This window comes from Gorilla gorilla, chromosome 12 (genome assembly GCF_029281585.2).
Source record: "Gorilla gorilla gorilla isolate KB3781 chromosome 12, NHGRI_mGorGor1-v2.1_pri, whole genome shotgun sequence".
In the NCBI taxonomy this organism is placed as follows: domain Eukaryota; kingdom Metazoa; phylum Chordata; class Mammalia; order Primates; family Hominidae; genus Gorilla; species Gorilla gorilla.
In genome coordinates this window covers 38093917-38113552 of record NC_073236.2, presented here as the reverse complement: position 1 = coordinate 38113552, position 19636 = coordinate 38093917, and the positions used below count along the sequence as shown (strand labels likewise).

Sequence of the window (19636 nt, the reverse complement as noted above, 5' to 3'; positions counted from 1 at the left end):
GAAATGCCATGTTTTAGGACTGGTGAAGCAGAAGACAGAGTTGGGGTCTCTCATGACATCGTGGGGCCTCCCTAGCAGCCCTGGACCACCTGCTTCTGAGAAATTTCAAATTACATAAGAGAAAGACACCCCTACCTAGCTGAAGCCCCTGTGACTCGGCATATGTTGGCAGCAGCCACATGCAGTTCCTCACAGGCTCACACATATTAGTGGGCGGCTTTAAGGAGAGGCCTTGTCACACTCTGGCCCTCGCTGTCTTTATAAAATGTGGCCATAACTTTGATAACCCCATGGGCCCTCCCAGCTCTCACATGACAGCCCCCCATTTCCCCCTCCTGAGTCTGGGGGTGACTCAGTGCAGAGTTTCCTTGGTCTCATCTGTCTCTCTCTCTCCTTTCTCTACGAGGCAGCAGGCTGGTTGGGGCCTAGAAGGCTTCAGGCCAGCCGTCCAGATCACCTGTTGCTGCCCCTCCAATGTGGCCCGAAGGGGTCGCTCTCAGCCCACCTTCAGAGCTGGAGGGTCCTTGTGGCCAGCAGGCTAGGTGGACATTGTCCCTGCACGCTCAGCCCCGCCCTTCCCATTCCAAGCCACCTCTGTTGCCTCTCCTCCTCAGTGGAATGAAAGCAAAACTTCAGCAAAAGACAGCAATTGGAGAATTGCTTAAATGAAGAAGAAATAGCAGTCACAGCCCAATGTCCATCAAGTGGCTACACTTGGAATTGGCCACATGGGGTCACTGCACCCTCAGGAATGGAGGGACTTCGGCAGGGTGCCTCTGTCTCTGAAGCATGGACTGGAGAAAGCTGCTGCCTGTGGAAGGGATGGGAGATGCTCCTTTTCTGCAAAGTTGAGCTGCCTGGAACATGCTAAGTCCCTCCCCACAGCCAGGCGGGGAAGGCGCTTAGTGTAAGGCCTTGAACCAGAGAACAGTCTTCCAAAATATTACTCTTACCGTGATTTTCATTGTTATTACAGGATTTTGGAATTCCTACGTACTCTTTTTGTTGTTGTTCACAGCTGATGAAATCTGTAGATCCTCTCTGTAAAAAGGTGTGAATATCAAATGCAATAAATCCAGGTCCTGGATGGTGACTGAGTTTCTGGCTCTGTCTGCTGGGTGCATGATGCCAGGTAGTGTGGTAGAGTCAAAGGACTGTGCTGCAGGCCCCAGGCCTGGGTTTAAATCTTTGCTGGCTAGGTGACCTTGGACAAGGTGCTTCACTTCTTGGAGCCTTGAAAGCCTTATTTATAGAATGAGAATTCTAATATCTACCTTGGTTTGGAGTTAATGTATATGGAGCGCCTATCAGTGCAAGGCACATAGTGAGCAATTAGTAAATGACCATGCTCTTCTCAGGTTAGGGAGCCCAGGAATAAGAGAGGCTGGGGAGAAGGTGCTGAGCTCAGCTATATGTTTAGATGTAAGTTCTCAGTAGCCTGGGAAAGGCAGGTGCAGGTGGAGCTGGCTGTGAGCTCAGGAGACCTGAGGCTGCCACCTAGGGTGAGATACAGCTGCAGGTATGGGCATCAGCAGGTAACTGAAGCCACTATAAGTGATATATGCCAGTGCCTCTCAAGCCTTCACACACTCAGAGGCATCTGGGTTCACTGAAACACAGATTGCTGGGACACCCAATCCTGAATACTATGTGGTTGTAACCAGTTCTTTTAAGATGCACAACACAAGGCCTGGACTCACTGCTGTCTGATGCCTGGTCTAAAGCCAAGGGGGAACTTCAGAATTTCCATTTGGTTTGGAATTGTGCCTTAGGAAGTGTCTGGCACTGCCAAGCCCTGTACCATCACCTTGTTTGTTGCTTTATTATTGTTTGGTTTGTTTTTGTTTGTTTGTTTGAGACGGAGTCTTGCTCTGTTGCCCAGGCTGGAGTGCAGTGGCACGATCTCAGCTCACTGCAACCTCCACCTCCCGGGTTCAAGCGATTCTCCTGCCTCAGCCTCCCAAGTAGCTGGGACTACAGGCACACACCACCACGCCCAGCTACTTTTTCTATTTTTAGTAGAGATGGGGTTTCACCATGTTGCATGGGCTTGTCCCGAACTCCTGACCCCAAGTGATCCGCCCACCTCGGCCTCCCAAAGTGCTGGGATTACAGGTGTGAGCCGCCACTCCCGGCCTCATTGCTTTATTTTTGCCTCCAAAATATTTCATTTGACCAATCCCTGGCTTTGAAACACTTGTAGATTATGGGTTTAAACAGTGGTTCTCAAAGCTCATTCTTGAGAGCAGCCATGTTTGCATCGCTTGGGAACTTGCCAGACATGCAGTCTTCGGCCCCATCCCAGATCTGCCAGATGAGAAGCTCTGGGGTGGGGACCAGCCAGCTGGGTTCTAACAAACCTGCAGCAGCCACGCATGTGCTCGAGAGTCAGAAAAGCACTGCTCTAGAGAAAGGGTGGCTTGTGGCCATGCCTCAGCCATTCTCCTGTTGGTGAAGTCTGCCCCCAGCACCAGCTTCCTTAAGGTGACACTTCCCTCTTCGGCGTTCCCAACCCCTACCTTTCCTGCTGCCCCCCATCAGACTCCAGGTGCTACTTGCTCATTCCTCCATCCTCTGCTCTGGCATCTAGCAGTGGGTAGCGATGAGTTCATCAGGTGTGCCAATTTTTACTGGTGGTGTAAGGGGAGTAATAAGGTCCCATCCCAGATTCACCTGCAAAAAAAAAAGTGCACGCATTCTTAAGAACCTTAAAAAAGAGAAAGTACCACAAGGATGTATGCAGATGTGGGGATAGTCCGTGGCCTTTGGACACCCCTCAGATGGCTAATGCACAGACTGCCATTGGTGGGGCCATCATAATAGCAGTCCTAATAATGATGATGATGAGGACAGCCACAGCAGCTGACATCTGTGGGCTCCTCACTGCAAGCCCATGGGCTCCACAACTATTATCCCATTTTACAGAGGAGGGAAGGCAGACTCAAGGAGCTTAGGTGACCCTGCTGCCATTCACACATCTGAGGACTGGGGGAGCAGCAGGCTTTCCACCCCAGCCAGAGTTACCCCTGCCCTACACCAATGCCGTCCCCACCTCTCTGCCCCCCAGACCCCATGGGGTGTCTCTGAAGAGACAATGCTAGCAGGAAGACAGCTTAATTGGAAGACATTTTCTTTAGGCCAACCAAGTCTATGCATCTTACATTATCTGCGCACATCTGTGGAATGAGCATCCTCCAGGAGGATGCCTCCAGGATCCTGAGCATGGAGTCAGGAGTGGGAGGGGCAGGAGCACTGTGCCCACAGGTGAACGATGGACCGTGAATGTCAAGTTCGAACTTCAGATGAGAAGGCGCTCCTCTCCTGGGGTGACAAAGGAGGGGAAATTCCTTCCTTCTGATCCATGAGAAGAGAGAAAAGGGCCCCACCCCCAGCACCCTGTATACAGTAGGTGCTCAGGAAATACAAACTGAACCCATGACTGCTCATCCGCCCAGGGCCGCCGAGTCTGGATTACTGGTTTGGTTTTTCCGGGAGTCGTGTTTTCTAAGGACTCTGTTTCCTCTTGCCATGAAAATGTGCCTATTTTTGGCTTTGATTCGTGCAGGCTGCAGCATGAATCACCTAAAATGCCCCGCTAGAAAGAGCTGGGATTAGAGAGCAGGTAGTTGAATTGGACTCAGCGTCCCTGCATGAATGCAGGACCCTGAAGACCCTGGCATCTGGAAGGTGGAGGGCAGGAGGAACGCCCATGCCTTGGAGAGGGAGGGCTCTGGGCCTCCTGGGTATCTGACCCTCCTGTGTGTATTTAGTCCAGAAAAAGCAGGTTTTCACACAGTTCTTCAGTCTGATGAAATTCCACTTTCAAAAGGCCCTAAATCCAAAAGCTAAAATGCAATAAAAGAAAATAAGATGCAAAGCCACGGGAGTGATTTTTTAGTTTAATTGGGAGCCTTCCTGGCTCACTCCTCATTCTCCTTGCTCCAAATTTCTCCAGCTTCTCTGGCCAGGGTCCCAACCACACTATAAAACTACCAATGACACCACCCAGGGTGCCAGGGACAGCTCAGGGCCCTTTGCATGTGCTGCCTCCAAGGTGGGCACTGGCCTGGCCCCCCTGCCTAGATGGAGACACAGGCACAAAGAGACAAGTTGGCCTGCCCAGGGTTGTATAGGGGCCAGTGGCACAACTAAGGATCTGAGCCAGAAAATCAATGCCACTTATTGGTCTCTCTCATTGGCACGGGCCCTTCCTTTCCTTATCACTCCCTGGCACCCACCTGGGAGGAGCTGTGATGGCCGATCTTCTGCGTCAACTTGACTGGGCCACAGGGTGCCCAGATGTTTAGGCAGACATGACTCCAGGTGTTTCTGTGAGGTTGTTTTTGCGTGAGATTTACATTTAAACCAATAGAGAGAGTAAAGCAGATGGCCCTCCCTAATGTGAGGTGAGGGGGTTGCAATCAACTGAGAGCCCAGAAAGAACAAAAAGGCTGAGGAAGAGGGTGCGTCTTCTACCTGACTGCCTTCATTTGAATGGGGACATCAGCTTTTCCTGGTTCTCCAATAACTTTCCATCTGTGGACTCTAACTGGGACATCAGGCCTGTGGATTTGCCAGCCTCCACAATTGCGACAGCCAATTCCCTAGAATAACTATATTTCTGTGAATACAGATACACACTTTCTATTGGTTCTGTTTTTCCAGGGAACCCTCATCTAGGAGCTTTTCAATTCTATGCTTTTTGCAGCCCCAGGACACTTAGTGAAGCACCAAAGCCGTGGTGGGGACAACAAAGGTCTTTTGAACCCAGGGGACCCCCTTCCCAGTGGACCGTCATCCCTGAGAAGAGCGTTTCCTCCTCCCTGCCCTCCAGGAAGGGCTGTGGGAGGAAGTGCAGGCCCAGGAGGTGGGCAGGGTGGTGGGTGAGCGGGGTCAGGACTGGAGGTCAGGAGCGATTGGGGGCCAGTGATGGACCGGTGGGAGCAGAGGGGATGTCAGCCTGCGGCCCCCAAGCAGAGGTCGGAATGCAGCCTCCCCATCAGATGCAGCCCCTGACACTGGGGGCACCAGCAGAGATCAGGTGGGGGCCAGGGTGGCAGCCAACGTTAGTGTCCCAAGGGGCGCCCCATGGCATAGCAGACTCGCTGCAACATCTGTTTCTTATCACTTAATCAGAAAACAACATATTAACTCAGAAAACAACAATGAAGCACCTCCCTTGCCCAGGCTCTCTGATGGGCCCCGGGTACAGGAAAGTGAGCAAAGCCCAGGCCTGCCCTCAAGGTAAGACAGACACAGCATCGCCCCCAATATTAATATTAGCACCTTCCATGGAGCTCAGTGCGCCATGCACTGTTCCTGGTATTATTCTAGCCCCATGTACAGTCGCCCTCTCATCCATGCGAGAAAAGTTCCAAGACCCCCACTGGATGCCTGAAACTGAGGTAGTACCAAATCCTACAATACTGCTTTTTCCTAAATGTACATACACCTAGGATAAAGTTCAATTTATAAATTAGGCAGAGAAAGAGATTAACAACTAATAATAATAATAAAATAGAACAATTCTAACAATATACTGTAATACAGTTATGTGAATGTGGCCTCTTTCTTTCTCAGAATATCTGATTGTACTGCACTCACCCTTCCTGCGATGAGCGAGATGGTGAAATGCAGGCGTGATGAGACAAATGGAGGGAGTGGACAGAACAGGAGTAATATGCTGCTCGGAACGGCAGCAATGAAAAACTTAGGAATTGCTTATTTCTGAAAATTTCCATTTCATATTTTTGAACCATCATTGATGACTGCTAACTGACACTGTGGAAAATGAAGCCATGGACAAGAGAGGCTACTGTATGATATTAATTCATTTCATCTTCCCAGCAGCCCTGTGGAGGAGGTACTATTACTCCATTTTATATATGAGGAAACTGAGGCACAGAGAGGTTAAGTGATTGGCCTAAGGTCACACAGCTCTCAAGGGCCAGATCTGGGGTGTGTACCCAGGTAGTCTGGCTCTACTTAATGATAAAAAATTATAACGCAATACTAAAGTGCAACCCTAAGGTGTGCAGCAGGCACAGTGGATGAACAGATGGGGCATTCCACGTGGATGGGCAGTTATGGACCGAACGTTTGTGCCCCCCAGAGTCTCATGTTGAAGTCTTAACCCTGCAGTGTAATGGCTTTGTACTGGGAGGTGGGTCTTCGGGAGGTAATTGAGGCATGAGGGTGGAGCCTCCACAAATGACATTGGAGTCGTTATAAAAGTGACCCCCGAGAGCTCTCTTGCCCTCTTTCCACCATGTGAGGACACATAAGAAGCTGACAGAGGGCCATCGCCAGAGCCTGACCATGTGGCCCCTGACCTGAGACTTCCAGCCTCCAGAACTGTGAGCATCAGTGTTTATCTTGAAGCCTCTCAGTCTATGGTAATTTGTTATTGCAGCCCCAACTGACCAAGACGCTAAGGGCTTCACCGAAGGGGAGAGGCCAGGCAGGGTCCTGAGGCAAGGGTAGGAGCTTGCCAGCAGGTGGTGGTGAGGCCACAGAGTCCTGATTCAAGGCAGAGGCAAGAACTTCACGTTGGAGAGCGAGCCCAAGGCCGGGAGGCTGAGGGGAAATTGGGAGAAGTCAGGAAGGCTGGGTTGTAGGAAGCTAGCCATGGCCACTTGGATCCAGAGGGCCCCTCTACAGAGGGGAGAAAGGCCAAGAGTCACACCAAGGTACCACACAGTCACCTGACATGGCACATCTGGCCGGGCAGGGGCTGCGAGAGCCGCCCATTTGGGCAAGGAGCCATCATTCAGGACTGACACTGTTCACAACGGAGCTTGTGGTGGTGATGAAAAGAGGGCTAAACTTGAGTTAGTTTTCTTCTCATTTTAAATTCTCTATAGACAATGCACCTCCTGCTTCCCGTGCTCAGGCCAGCCACTCCCACCACAATTGGTTAAAAGATAATAAGGCCGGGCGCAGTGGCTCACGCCTGTAATCCCAGCACTCTGGGAGGCCAAGATGGGCAGATCATGAGGTCTGGAGATCAAGACCATCCTGGCTAACATGGTGAAACACCATCTCTACTAAAAAAATACAGGCGTGGTGGCGGGCACCTGTGGTCCCAGCTACTTGGGAGGCTGAGGCAGGAGAATGGCGTGAACCCAGGAGGCGGAGCTTGCAGTAAGCCAAGATCATGCCACTGCACTCCAGCCTGGGTGACAGAGCAAGACTCCATCTCAAAAAAAGATGAAGAAGAAGAACCTTTGGAACAGCTGGGTCATCCGGGCAGAGTGTTTGGTTTGGTCGCTGTTTTTTTGGGTGTTTGTTTTTTGTTCATTTAAGCCTGGATTCCTTAGTATACATAGGGTAACATTCCCTTAAGACAACTTAAATACAATGTTAGCTACACATGCAAGCCACATGGGTAATCGAGTAGCCATATTTTTTAAAAGTGAAGAGAAACAGATGAAACCAATTTTAATATTACTTTATTTCACTTAATATATTAAATATCTAAAAATTAGCATTTCAACATGTAATCCATAGAAAAACTATTCATGAGCTATTTTCCTTTGTTTTGTCTTTGAAATCTGGTGTAGGTTTTCAACTCGGCACCCACCTCCACTCGAGTCTCCACCCTTCCAGCGCCCAACAGCTGTGTGCAGCAAGTGGCCTGGGACAGGACAGCACAGCCCGGCGCCTCTAAAATGAGCCCAGATCAAGCTGTGGCCACGCAGACCATATCAGTCACTTTGAGTTTTTGGTCTGCTTGTTTTTGTCATCCAATAGGACCTTCACTGAGTCAGCAGGCATGTACCAATAAGCCCTAAATATTAAGAACACATTGACATGATTCCCAGGGTAGCAACATCTCCTTACTTGAAAAGCATAACCCAAACGCAGGCCTTGCAAAGTGGAGTAGCCGATGCTGAGAGAAGAGCTGCTTCCTCCGCTTTCATCAGCACCATAATCAAAAGGCATGAGAGGCTGCAGCTGAAGGGAGGGGAGGGAAGTGGTCAAGACCAGGAGTGATCAGCTGGGACCTCTACACCCAGCGTTCAGGGCGGACATGGGTCTCTCTGCTTTCCTGCTCTTTGGCTCCACTGTTCATTTTTAAAGCCATGCCGCTTCATGTCGGTAAAGGAACTGGTCCTAAGGTCAGCCCAGGGAAAAGCATGTTAATAGATCCTCCAGACCTCAGGTTCTAAAGAACTGAACAGCATTTTCCTAAGATGCCTCAGGAGCCACCTAAGCCACTGGGCAGGAAAGCCTGCCAAGTCTTTTTCAGGGCCAGAAGCAAGGTTTCACCACCCGGGCCCCTCCACCCTGGCCCAGGGACTCACATTCTATGGAGCTGGGGCTCTGCTGAGCACAGCTCTCCCCTGGGCTGGAACGCCCATCTGGCGGCCTGCCCTGGGTCAGGAGGAGACAAGCCTGGGAGGTCATCCATGAAAACTCCACACTGCCTCCTGGGCACTCGCTTCTTTCTTCTGACCCCCAAAACATATACACACAGGACTCTTCGACTTTTAGAACGGCTTTGATAATCCCTGCAAGGAGAGACTGGGTTACAGAAAGCACAAAAGTGGTCAATTTGCAAAGGTTCCCAAACCTTGGCAAGTTCTTCTAGTTCCTGACTTCTACCTGGGATGGCAGATGGCAACTTGACAGGACCCAGGGACGGATTTTTGAAATGAAATGTCGCATACTACAGAAAAGCCCTGTGAATATAATCCCACCTTTGGCCCCATTGTTGACTCTATCAAATCCTGTTTATGGATTTGATTCATATTTATTTTTAAGACGTGAACAATTATAGGTAGTATGATATAATAAAGAATAATAAAAATAATAGGTTTGTGAGTGCTGGTGTATCCTTCCCCCAACGTCTGTGTGTGTGCACACATGCACACACAGGCACATGCATTCATGCACACTCACACACACACACACACACACACACACACAGGCAGTGAGTGAGCCCTCAGATCCAGCCTCTAGCCTGGGAAACTCCTCATTCTGTACAGGCTGTAGAGACCACCGACCATGGAGCTTGTTTGAGGAACTAAAGATGTAAAAAGGAATATAAGCCAGTGGGGTGCGGTGGCTCACACCTGTAATCCCAGCACTTTGGGAGGCCAAGGTGGGTGGATTGCCTGAGCTCAGGAGTTTGAGACCAGCCTGGGCAACACGGTGAAACCCTGTCTCTACTAAAATACAAAAAATTAGCCGAATGTGGTTGCGTGCACCTGTAATCCCAGCTATTCAGGAGGCTGAGACAGGAGAATCGCTTGAACCCGGGAGGTGGAGGTTGCAGTGAGCCGAGATTGCGCCACTGCACTCCAGCCTGGGTGACAGAGCAAGACTCCATCTCAGGAAAAAAAAAAGGAATCTAAGCCGTTCACTTTATCCTTAAACTTGGCTACATACTTTGTGCTGTTTGTCTGCTGTTCCTCAGTAAAAAAGTGAAAATCACCTTAACCAAGCATGTGTTCTTACTCACCCCAGTCCTCAAACACTGACCAACCTTCCACAGTGTCCTATATATATATATATCTCCTGCAACCTGTGGTTAGGCCCAGCTTTATCGGTAATTAACATTGTGTAACTGTGCCTCAATTTACAGGTCTATCCTCTTTCCAGTGAACATTTGGGTTCTTTCCTTTTCCCGAACTAAACAAAGCTACAATTATTAACATCGTTTATGGCCGGGCACACTGGCTCACACCTGTAATCCCAACACTTTGGGAGGCCAAGGCGGGAGGATCACTTGAGGTCAGGAGTTTGAGACCAGCCTGACCAACATGTAGGCATGACCATGTCTCTATTGAAAATACAAAAATTAGCCAGGTGTGGTGGTGCGCACCTGTAATCCCAGCTACTTGGGAGGCTGCGGCAGGGGAATTGCTTGAACCTGGGAGGCACAGGTTGCAGTGAGCCATGACGGTGCCACTGCACTCCAGCCTGGGTAACAGAGCAAGACTTCATCTCAAAAAACAAACAAACAAAAATCATTGTTTACCAGTGCTGTTGTGAAACACTTTTGATTTCAGGTGATCTGATGTAATTGAAAGGTGTCTCACTGTGGTTTTTATTTGCCTTCTGATTCTAGCACAGCTGAGGATTTTTTTTTTTTTTTTTTTTTTGACAGGGTTTCACTCTGTCATCCAGGCTGGAGTGCAGTGGTACGATGGTGGCTCACTGCAGCCTCAACCTTCTGGGCTTAGATGATCTTCCCACCTCAGCCTCCTGAGTAGCTGGGACTCCAGGCACATGCCACCACACCCAGCTAAGTTTTTATAGAGATGGGGTTTTGCCATGTTTCCCGTGCCAGTCTCGAACGCCTGGGCTCAAGTGATCCTCTTGCCTTGGCCTCCCAAAGTGCTGGGATTACAGAGGTGAGCCACTGCGCCTAGCCACAGCTGAGGATCCTTTCATAGGCCATTGATCATCCTGCCTTCTTCTATGAATTGCCTGTCATGCCCTTGGTATGGACAGTTTTTTAACGTAGGAGTGTCATGCCTGACATGGTAAAGGAAAGGTCCAGTATCTTCCAATGGGAATGTCTTCCCAGCAGAATGACCCCAACAAAGGAGGCATTCGGTAAAGGCATGGATCACCCCAAGAGCCAGAGGATTTGTTCAGTCAGCACCTGAGCCTCCTCTTGCAGGTGTTCTAACAGAATGGGGCCAAATGTTGACTTCAGTTGCAGTGATCCCTCTGCACAGTCCCTTTTAGGAATCTAAAACCTTTGCAGGTGAAAATGACGTGTTTTCAAAATGAACACATGCATCACCAGGTTGCGCTGAGGGAAAACTATTTCTATTCGCTTTCTGTGGCAGCCAAGACAAATTACACAAAATGTTGACGTAAAACAAGGAAAGTGTATTATCTCACAACTGTGGAAGCCAGAAGTCCAAAATCAAGGTACTGGCAGGGCCATGGACCCTCTAGAAACAGCGCGGGGAAGCTGCTCTTACCCCTTCCAGCTTCTGGTGGTTGTCGGCCTTCCTTGACTTGTGGCTGTGATTCTCCAATCTCTGCCTCCCTCTTCACAGGACCTTCTCCTCTGTGTGTCTCATATAAGACACTTGCCATTGTGAGATTTTTATGAAGGGAGTGTGTGTGTGTGTGTGTGTGTGTGAGAGAGAGAGAGAGAGAGAGAGAGGCTGAAGGAGGGTGAAGGAAGGGCTGGTATTTTAAGCCATCCATGACCTTTTCACTGCTCTGCTGTGTGACCTGGGCCCGTTAGTTCACCTCTCTGAACCTCCTCTTCTCCACCCTATGAACTGGATCCAATGACCGCCAGCTCTTGGAGTCTGGAGCATTGATGTGGGTGTGAAAGCACCTGGCAGGTGGTCATTACTCAACACATAACTTTGAACTTTGCTCTTTTAAAGGAAAGATGCTTACAATCTGGAGGGAAGATAAGATTCAGTGCTTAAAATGATAGCGAACATCTCCATGTGTCCGAAGCTGCTCCCAGCACATTACATGTATTCATTCACTTTATCCTCTTCATGACTCTATGAGACGGGCACTATGACCCTCCTCATTTTGCAGATGGGGAAACTGAGGCCCAAGGTCACAGAGCTGCTGCATGTTAAGCTGTCTCTCAGGAGAAGGAATGTGCTAAGGGAGGAGAAAGAAGCTCAGTGTGGACTTGAGGACTCAAAGAAAGAGAATTGCTCTGGTTGGAGAAATGCAGGAAGAAATTCAGGAAGGCTTCAGGACCTTGGTGACCATTGACGTTGATGGAGGTGGGTGTGAAGTGAAAGCCTTTGAGGTCCCTGCCCATGGACAGAGGAGTCTGCTCTTCGCAGCAGTTTCTACTGTCACACCTCCCTCACCTTCACTGGCCTTTCCAGAGCTTCAGGGAAGCAACCCTGACCCCTGACCCCCTCCAACAGGGAGGAGGTGATTCAGCCAGGCCAGATGTCAGAGCCCAGATGTCCTTTCCCAAGGATAATAACTGTGGTTATTGTCCAAACTGAGACACTTTGGTGGGGTGGAAGTTGTAACCATTAAGCCAGGATAAGAGGTGTCATCTGCGACTATCTCAGCAAACCAGGTCAGAGAGTCACTTTGTCACTTTAGCAGCAGCTGCCTGAACCTATAGAACATAAACTGCAGCTCGACAGGCCCCTCCTGGACAGACAATGTGTTCAAGCGGAGTTTTGGGATAGTGGGGATCCCTGGTAAATGTGGCCCCAACTAAATAGAATTGGGTGACAAGAGAGCCTGGAGAAATCCTGTGCGGGGGCAGCAGGGAGAGGCAAAGGCACCCGCCTGCCCAGACATGCCTTCTTAACACACCCTGCACCGCCTTCTGTGTTTTAGAGATAACAAAAGGCCAAAGGCAAAGATCTGAGCAGAAGATATATAGATGGCAAATGAGCAGATGAAAAGATAATCCACATCATATGTCATCAGAGAAATGCAAATTAAAACAACAATGAGACACACCTACTGGATACCACACACCTATCAGAATGGCCTAAATCCAGGGCACAGATAGCAGCAAATGCGGTGAGGACGTGGAGCAATAGGAACTCTCATTCATTGCTGTTAGGAAGTAAAATATGCAAACTGTGAAAAACAGCTTGGTGGTTTCCTCCAAAACTAAACATCCCCTTACCACACAATCCAGCAATCATGCTCCTTGGTATTTGTGCAGATGAACCGAAAACTAATGTCTGCACAGAAACCTGAGCACACATGTTTATAGCAGCCGTGTTTATCATTGCCAAAACTTGGAAGTAACCAAGATGTCCTTCAGCAGGTGAAGGGATGAATAAACTGATACATGCCAGCTGGGCATGGTGGCTCACGCCTGTAATCCCAGCCCTTTGGGAGGCCGAGGTGGGCGAATCACTTGAGGTCAGGAGTTCGAGACCAGCCTGGCCAACAAGGTGAAATCCCATCTCTACTGAAAATACAAAAATTAGCCAGGCATGTTGATGGGCACCTGTAATCCCAGCTACTCAGGAGGCTGAGTCAGGAGAATAGCTTGAGCACGGAAGGTGGTGGTTGCAGTGAGCTGAGATCCCGCCACTGCACTCCAGCCTGGGCGACAGACTGGGACTGCATCAAAATAAATAAATAAATAAGGATATATCCAGACAATGGAATATTATTCAGCACTAAAAACAACTGAGGTACCAAGCTATGAAGTGAAATGGAGGAAATGTAAATGCTTCCAATTATGTGGCATTATGGGAAGGACAAAACAATGCAGACAGTAAAAAGATCAGTGGTTGCCTGGGATTGGAGGAAAGGACAGATGAACAGGAGGAGCATGGGGAATTTTAGGGTGGGCAAACTATTCTGTTAAAATGGTGGACGCATGTCATTACCTGCTCTCCACACCCATAGAATGTACAACACCAAGAATGAACCCTAATGCTAACACTGGGCTTTGGGTGATGATCATGTGCCCATGGGGGTTCATCAGTTGTCACAAATGGATAACCGATGGGGGATGTGAGTAGTTGGGGAGGCTGTGCCTATGCTTGGGCAGGGGGGACGTGGGAAACCTCTGTACTTTCCTCTCAATTTTGCTGGAAACTAACACTTCTCTAAAAAAAAAAAAAAAAAAAAAAAAAAAACAAAAACCTGTTTTTTTTAAACTACCATCTTAAACAAAAAGAGGAGGCCCCAGGTAAAAGACCTCAACCCATAATTTTCCACTGAGAAGGGACTTTCTCACTGGTGGAAGGAGGACACACCGGGTTGTTATTTGAGTAATCCAGGCAGGAGACCCTGCCTGGATTGAGTAATCCAGGCGTCTACTTCAGCCATGAGACCGCCTCAGGTGAAAATAGCTTTGCGGTTGTTTTTCTTCTTTTCACCCGATGGGTCTTTGGGGGTTTGTGGCATGCCCCACGTAACAATGAACTCTCAGTTCCCCTTTCTCATTCTCCCCAGGGAGCCAAGGTGCCCTGCCGGGAGAGGGGCCACCTGTACCAGGTGTGAGAGGAGCCGCACCTGGGCCCAGGCCCTGCATCCTCGTCCTGCCTCTGCATCCAGCATCCCTGCAGGAAGCCCTGCCTGCAGAAGGGCTGAAAAGTAGCCTTGCTGTGAAAGTGCTTGTGTGTCCCTGAAGGGAGAAGCAAGTCACAGTCAGGGCACTGGTTCCTGTCATCCGGTACAACACAAAGCAGGCCCCAGGACATGGGGTGCAGACGGGAGCACAGACAGGGTGGGTGCTACTGGGGTGCTCAGGCAGCTTGAGGAGGATGGAGATGGCAAACTTTCCTTCATCATTCCAGGGGCCACATTTAGGGCCGGAGGACCAGCAGGTCCCCAAAGCCTCCAATGCTTCTGGAGGCCAGTGGCGAGCAGTGTCCAGGGACCCCACAGCCACCACTGAGGCCCACCTGCTCATCCCTCAGCTGGGTGTCCACTGGCGGCCACTCTTCAGGTCTCCGGGATGCGGAGTTTGGGCTTCTCTCCCGAGCGGAGGTTATCCAAGTGCCCTCGGCATCCCACGGATTTGCTTTGTCTCTGAGGGAAGAATTAAGGAGTGTTAGCATGATATCAGAAAACTGCTAATTATGGTGAAGAGCTAACACGGCAATCTGGGAACTTGTGGAGCTCTAGTTAGTGATGACAGAAGAGGAAAATATTTGACTGTTTTGTGCTGCACCCAGGTTCTCAGGAGGCGGCAAGAGACGAGAGTTGGCGCTGAGCCATGCTCGGAGCCCCTGGTCCTAGAGACGCTGCTTTCCCCGTGGGAGTTCGGAGCAGAGGCAGTCAGCTGGGAAGCTCAGGATGGAGTGAGGAAGGAGAGCGACTTGGGGTGCTTGGGTTGCAGAGATCTAACGCCCCAAGAGAGACTGGCTGTGGCCTGTGCCCACCCCAAACTCACACACACTGTTGTGCTCACACACACTGTTGTGCTCACACACGTGTACACACTCACACACATTTCAACACTCGCACCCCCAAGCTCACACACCACACTCACACGCCTTAGTCACACACACATACACACATTAACACACATACACACTCACATTTGCACATCCACACACACAGTTATGCACCACAGACACACACTCCCAAGTTCACACACCACTATCACACACATCTCTTCACACACACACACTCACCTACACACTCTCACACATGGAACACCGACACACTCTCCATTACGCACCTGCCCTCTCTCACACACACGCACAAACACACACATTTCAAGCCGAATTAGAGCTCTTTTTTTGGTCCCACAAAGAAAACGGTAACCTCAGCATCTTGGTCTCAACGAGAACTGGGTGCATGATCCCATCCAACCACAAGGGGGAAAATGAGGAAATGGGTCCTCCATGTCCTCAGACACTGGAGAACAGAAGTATATGCCAGCTCTAACGGGCACCACACATGAACAGGAGGGATTGAAACAGAAAAGGGGTTCCTCCTGATGCGTGGCATTGACAGAGCCCAGTTCTGCCTCATGCCAAGCACCATCTCGCCCCTTGATGATGGAAAATGGTTGCATGTCTTGTTTCCTGGCCCCCATCTCTGTCTTGGTACAGAGTAAAGACTTGAGCCTCCCTTCTAAAGACAGGAGTCCCACTGAGCTGACCCACCAGCTGACAGATGAAGCCATGCCATCTGCTGACCAAGTTCCCCAAGACCCCTTGAGACTCAATTTCTGAAGAGGGTCTGCTGGGAATTTCCTGTCTCCATGCTCTGCCCCGCTGTTGGGACACCCTCAGCCTCTGTGGAGCCTCTTGGCCTGACAGTGGGGCTGGATGACTGGCCACCTCTTGACTGTGCCAGCACCTCTACTGCCATGTTCTGCCTGGGGGACTGGAGTTCCTTCTAGCCCTGGCAGAGGGGACTACCCCTAGGATCTGTCCCACCCCATAGCTGGAGTCCTCCCAGTCTACGGGGGTCAGCCCATATGACCAGCAGACTCCTAAAACATGAAGGCCTTTCATTTAGAGAGCTCAGTGAAGGATACGACCAGAGAAATGAGCATTAAGGCTGAGATGAGGGAGCCACACTGGGATACAGCCTAAATTAGTTTTGACCCCCCTGCAAATCCTGCCTTGTCCCTTCTCTCAGTTAACTGAAAACCCAATAGCAGTTAAGTTCAATTCAGAAGCTGAACACCAAGCCAGGCATTATATAAACGCCTGGGACCAGCAGTGAGTAAAAGACTAAAAAACATGGCCTTTGCCCTGTGGGATTTGTCTACAGGGAAGATGGATATTAAGCAAGTGTGAAAGTATGAAAAACCTCTGTGTGTGGGTGGGTGTATTAGAGCTCTATAGAAGCACATACAAAATGGAGAAATTATCCTAGTCTAGTGGCTCAGGAAAGAGCCTCCTAGGAAAATGGCATTTAATATGAAACTCAAAGTACGTAACAGTGCTTGGCCAGAGAAACAAGGTGTGTGGCTTAAAGATGGTCACAAGATTAAAGACACACATTAAAGGTCACACATTCTTTGCTCCTCCATTCTCTGAAAGAGTCAGATTCCCAGTCCTCATCCCCTGGATTCTGGGCTGGCCCTAGCCTTTGCCTGTAGAATGAGGTAAAAGTGACTTTCTGGGTTTTCTGAGGCTGAGTCATGAGAAGCCTTGAGCTTCTGCCCAGACCTTTCAGAAAACATGCCCAGGGGAAACCAGAGACTGCGTAAGGAGTACAGCTATCCGAGACCACCATGCTGTGAGGAAGCCCAAGTTAGCCTCGTGGAAAGGCAGCATGGAGAGAGGAATACCCAACTGGTCCCCTGCTGTTCCTGCCACCCCAGCAGAGCCCAGGCAAATGAGTAAGGAAGGCTTTGATAGTTCCAACCCCAGCCACCCTCTGACTATAACTGCGGGAGAAACCCTGAGTGGGAACCACCTATATAAGCCCAGTCAACCAACAGAATTGTGAGAAATAATAGTAAGTTATGCTTTAAACCACTGAGTTTTAGAATAATTTGTTCTACCGCTAGAGACAACTGAACCAGCTCCTCAGGACCAGCTGCAGTACCTCACCCTCCGGCATAGGACAGACAGAGAGATTTTTTTTTTTTTTTTTTGAGACGGAGTCTCGCTCTGTCACCCAAGATGGAGTGCAGTGATGTGATCTTGGCTCATTGCAACCTCCACCTCCCAGGTTCAAGCAATTCCCCTGTCTCAGCCTCCCAGGTCACTGGGACTACTGGTGCATGCCACCATGCCCGGTTAATTTTTTTTTTTTTTGTATTTTTGGTAGAGACAGGGTTTCACCCTTCCTAAAATGTGAAGGTGTTTCTTTTAGAGAGGTCAAGGAAGGATATGACCAGAGAAATGACCAGCAAGGCTGTGATGAGGGAGCCACCCTGGGATACAGCCTAAATTAGTTTTGATCCCCCTGCAAATCCTTCCTTGTTCCTTCCCTCAGTTAACTGAAAACCCAATAGCAATTCAGTTGAAGCTAGCCTCATGGAAAGGCAGCGTGGAGAGAGGGATACCCAACCAGTTCCCTGCTGTTCCTGCCACCCTAGCAGAGCCCAGGCAAGTCAGTAAGGAAGACTTTGATGGTTCCAGCCCCAGCCACTCTCTGACTGTAACTGTGTGAGAAGCCCTGAGTGGGAACTACCTTTATCCAGTTATCTGTAGTGGTGTAACAAATCATTCTAAAACTCAGTGGTTTAAAGCAATAATTTATTATTATTTCTCATAATTCTGTTGGTTGCCTGGGCTTATATAGGTGGTTCCCACTCAGGGCTTCTTACACAGTTACAGTCAGATGTCGGCCAGGCAGGTCTCTAACTCCTGACCTCAAATGATCTGGCTGCCTCGGCCTCCCAGTGTGGTGGGATTACAGGCATGAGCCACCGTGCCCAGCCCAGAGATAGACTTTTAATCCATCCACAGATGAACCGGGGAGAGGAGTGATTCATCAACGTTTTGAAACTGTATTTAAGTTAGTTTGGAGATGGGTGCATTAAATTTCTCCTGGGACAGGGCCTATCGTATTTAGAAAGCACCTGAGAACACTTTAGAACCAGGGATTCATGATCATGTTTTCTGAGCCGGCCATGATTATGCTGGGGAACTAACAACACATGCATGTAGCTGGATACAATGTAGATTCCTCAAAAGAAGAACCAAGGGAGGTCATAAGATTTGAGTTAAGAAATAGAGATTTCCTACTTACCCTGTGCTGATTTAGTTCATAAAAATAAGCATTTCCTCCTTGAGGTCTAAGAATGTGTGGGGCTGAGAAACATTTGGTAAGACTGTGAGGAAAAGAACTGAAAACAAAAGTTCAGAAAGAGCTGACAGAGCACAGGGCCTGCTGGGCTCTCCTTGCGTCTAGGTGGTCCCTGGGCCCTCGCGGGTGAAGGGCCCTGGCCCCGCTGGAGCCTGTCCAAGGCTGAAGGTGTGAGGTTGGGGTCTCCCAGGCCTCCTCAGAGCAGATGAATGAAGGTGGGGACAGAGGGCAGGACAGACCCTGCCCAGATAGGAATGTTCTGTCCCTGGGGCACCTGCGCCTGCATCTCTCTGCGTGTTTACACCGCCTCTGCCTCCAGGTGGCACTCTGAGGCCACATCCTGCTTCTCCCGCTTTGAAACAGCCAGGCCACCCCCTCCGGCCTTCAGCCAGTGTCTTCCAGAGAGCCCAAGCCAGGCCTGTCCTTTGGGGGTGAGGAAACCTCACACAGTGCTTTCCAGAAGTGGGGGAGACAGTAGCACAGCCTCCTGCCTCCTCCGGGTCTTGGCATCTGGGTTTCTCTATTCCTGAAGAAACAGAATTCGCAGCTTACCCTCTTCAGACCGTGAAACTGGACTGTTTGTGGGAGGGCCAGGCCAGCACAGCATTTTCTGTCTTCACCCCATCTGATATTCCAGCGTCCAGTGAAGGCTGTCTCCAGAGCCTGGGGGTGCAGGAGGCCGCCTGGAGGGATTTCCCCACTCTTGTTCCCCTCCACCTCCACCTCACGTTCTTTCCATGAGGCCTCATTTGCCGGTTCCTGGAGGTCTGAGCACACATCATCCACCTCGGACAGCTGCCTCATCTCCTGGGCAGCCCACACCACATCAGGCAGGAGGTGGCCGACAGCGCATCCCCAGCGCGGCCCAACGGAGGGAATTTGAGTGCATGAAGCAAGGGGACAGCTGTTCTTGCTCTGTGGGGAGTCCCTTTTCAGCTAGCACGCAGTCAGCAAATGACTCTTCTCTACAAAGAGACAGAGGATGAACCTCCTCTCCAGTTTTGGCAGCAGAGGCCATGAGATCCACGGCGAGAGGCCAGAGCTGTGCAGGCTGCAAGGGGCACCAGCTCAGGGATTCCGAACGGAGGAAGGTACTTTCCAGAGAGTACTGCAGGGGATCAAGCCTTCTCCACAGTCCCGCCAATAAAACCCCTGGGGCTCAGCCTAAACCCGATCCTATAAATGACATCCCAACACAAGCTTTGCAGGGTAAGTAAAATCTAGAGAGGAGAAAAGGCAGACCCAGGCAATGAGAAATACAGGTGGTCTGGACCAGCTCAGGACAGACACAGCACCTTTTCCATGTGCAGTGAATGATGTTCTCATGTTTGTTGGTGTGAGGAATTGAACATTAATATCAGAAGCATTCTGTGTTACCTACAGCTGACTTTATGTTATGTTGAAGTCAACCGGATGACAAACTGTCTTTTGTCTTCATTCTAGAGCAAAGACACTAACTATTCCTTTCATTGTC

The 19636-nt window shown here is 49.8% G+C and overlaps 1 long non-coding RNA gene across 1 annotated transcript; it reads right to left on the bottom strand.

Moving 5' to 3' along the window:
* Nucleotides 1-7528: 7528 nt before the first annotated feature.
* LOC101154141 (uncharacterized) lies at nt 7529-19144 on the bottom strand. Its single transcript, XR_173936.5, has 4 exons — nt 18715-19144; nt 14343-14469; nt 8307-8513; nt 7529-7956 (listed from the first exon to the last, which is right to left on the bottom strand). It is a non-coding gene; the product is annotated as an uncharacterized lncRNA (long non-coding RNA).
* Nucleotides 19145-19636: the final 492 nt, after the last annotated feature.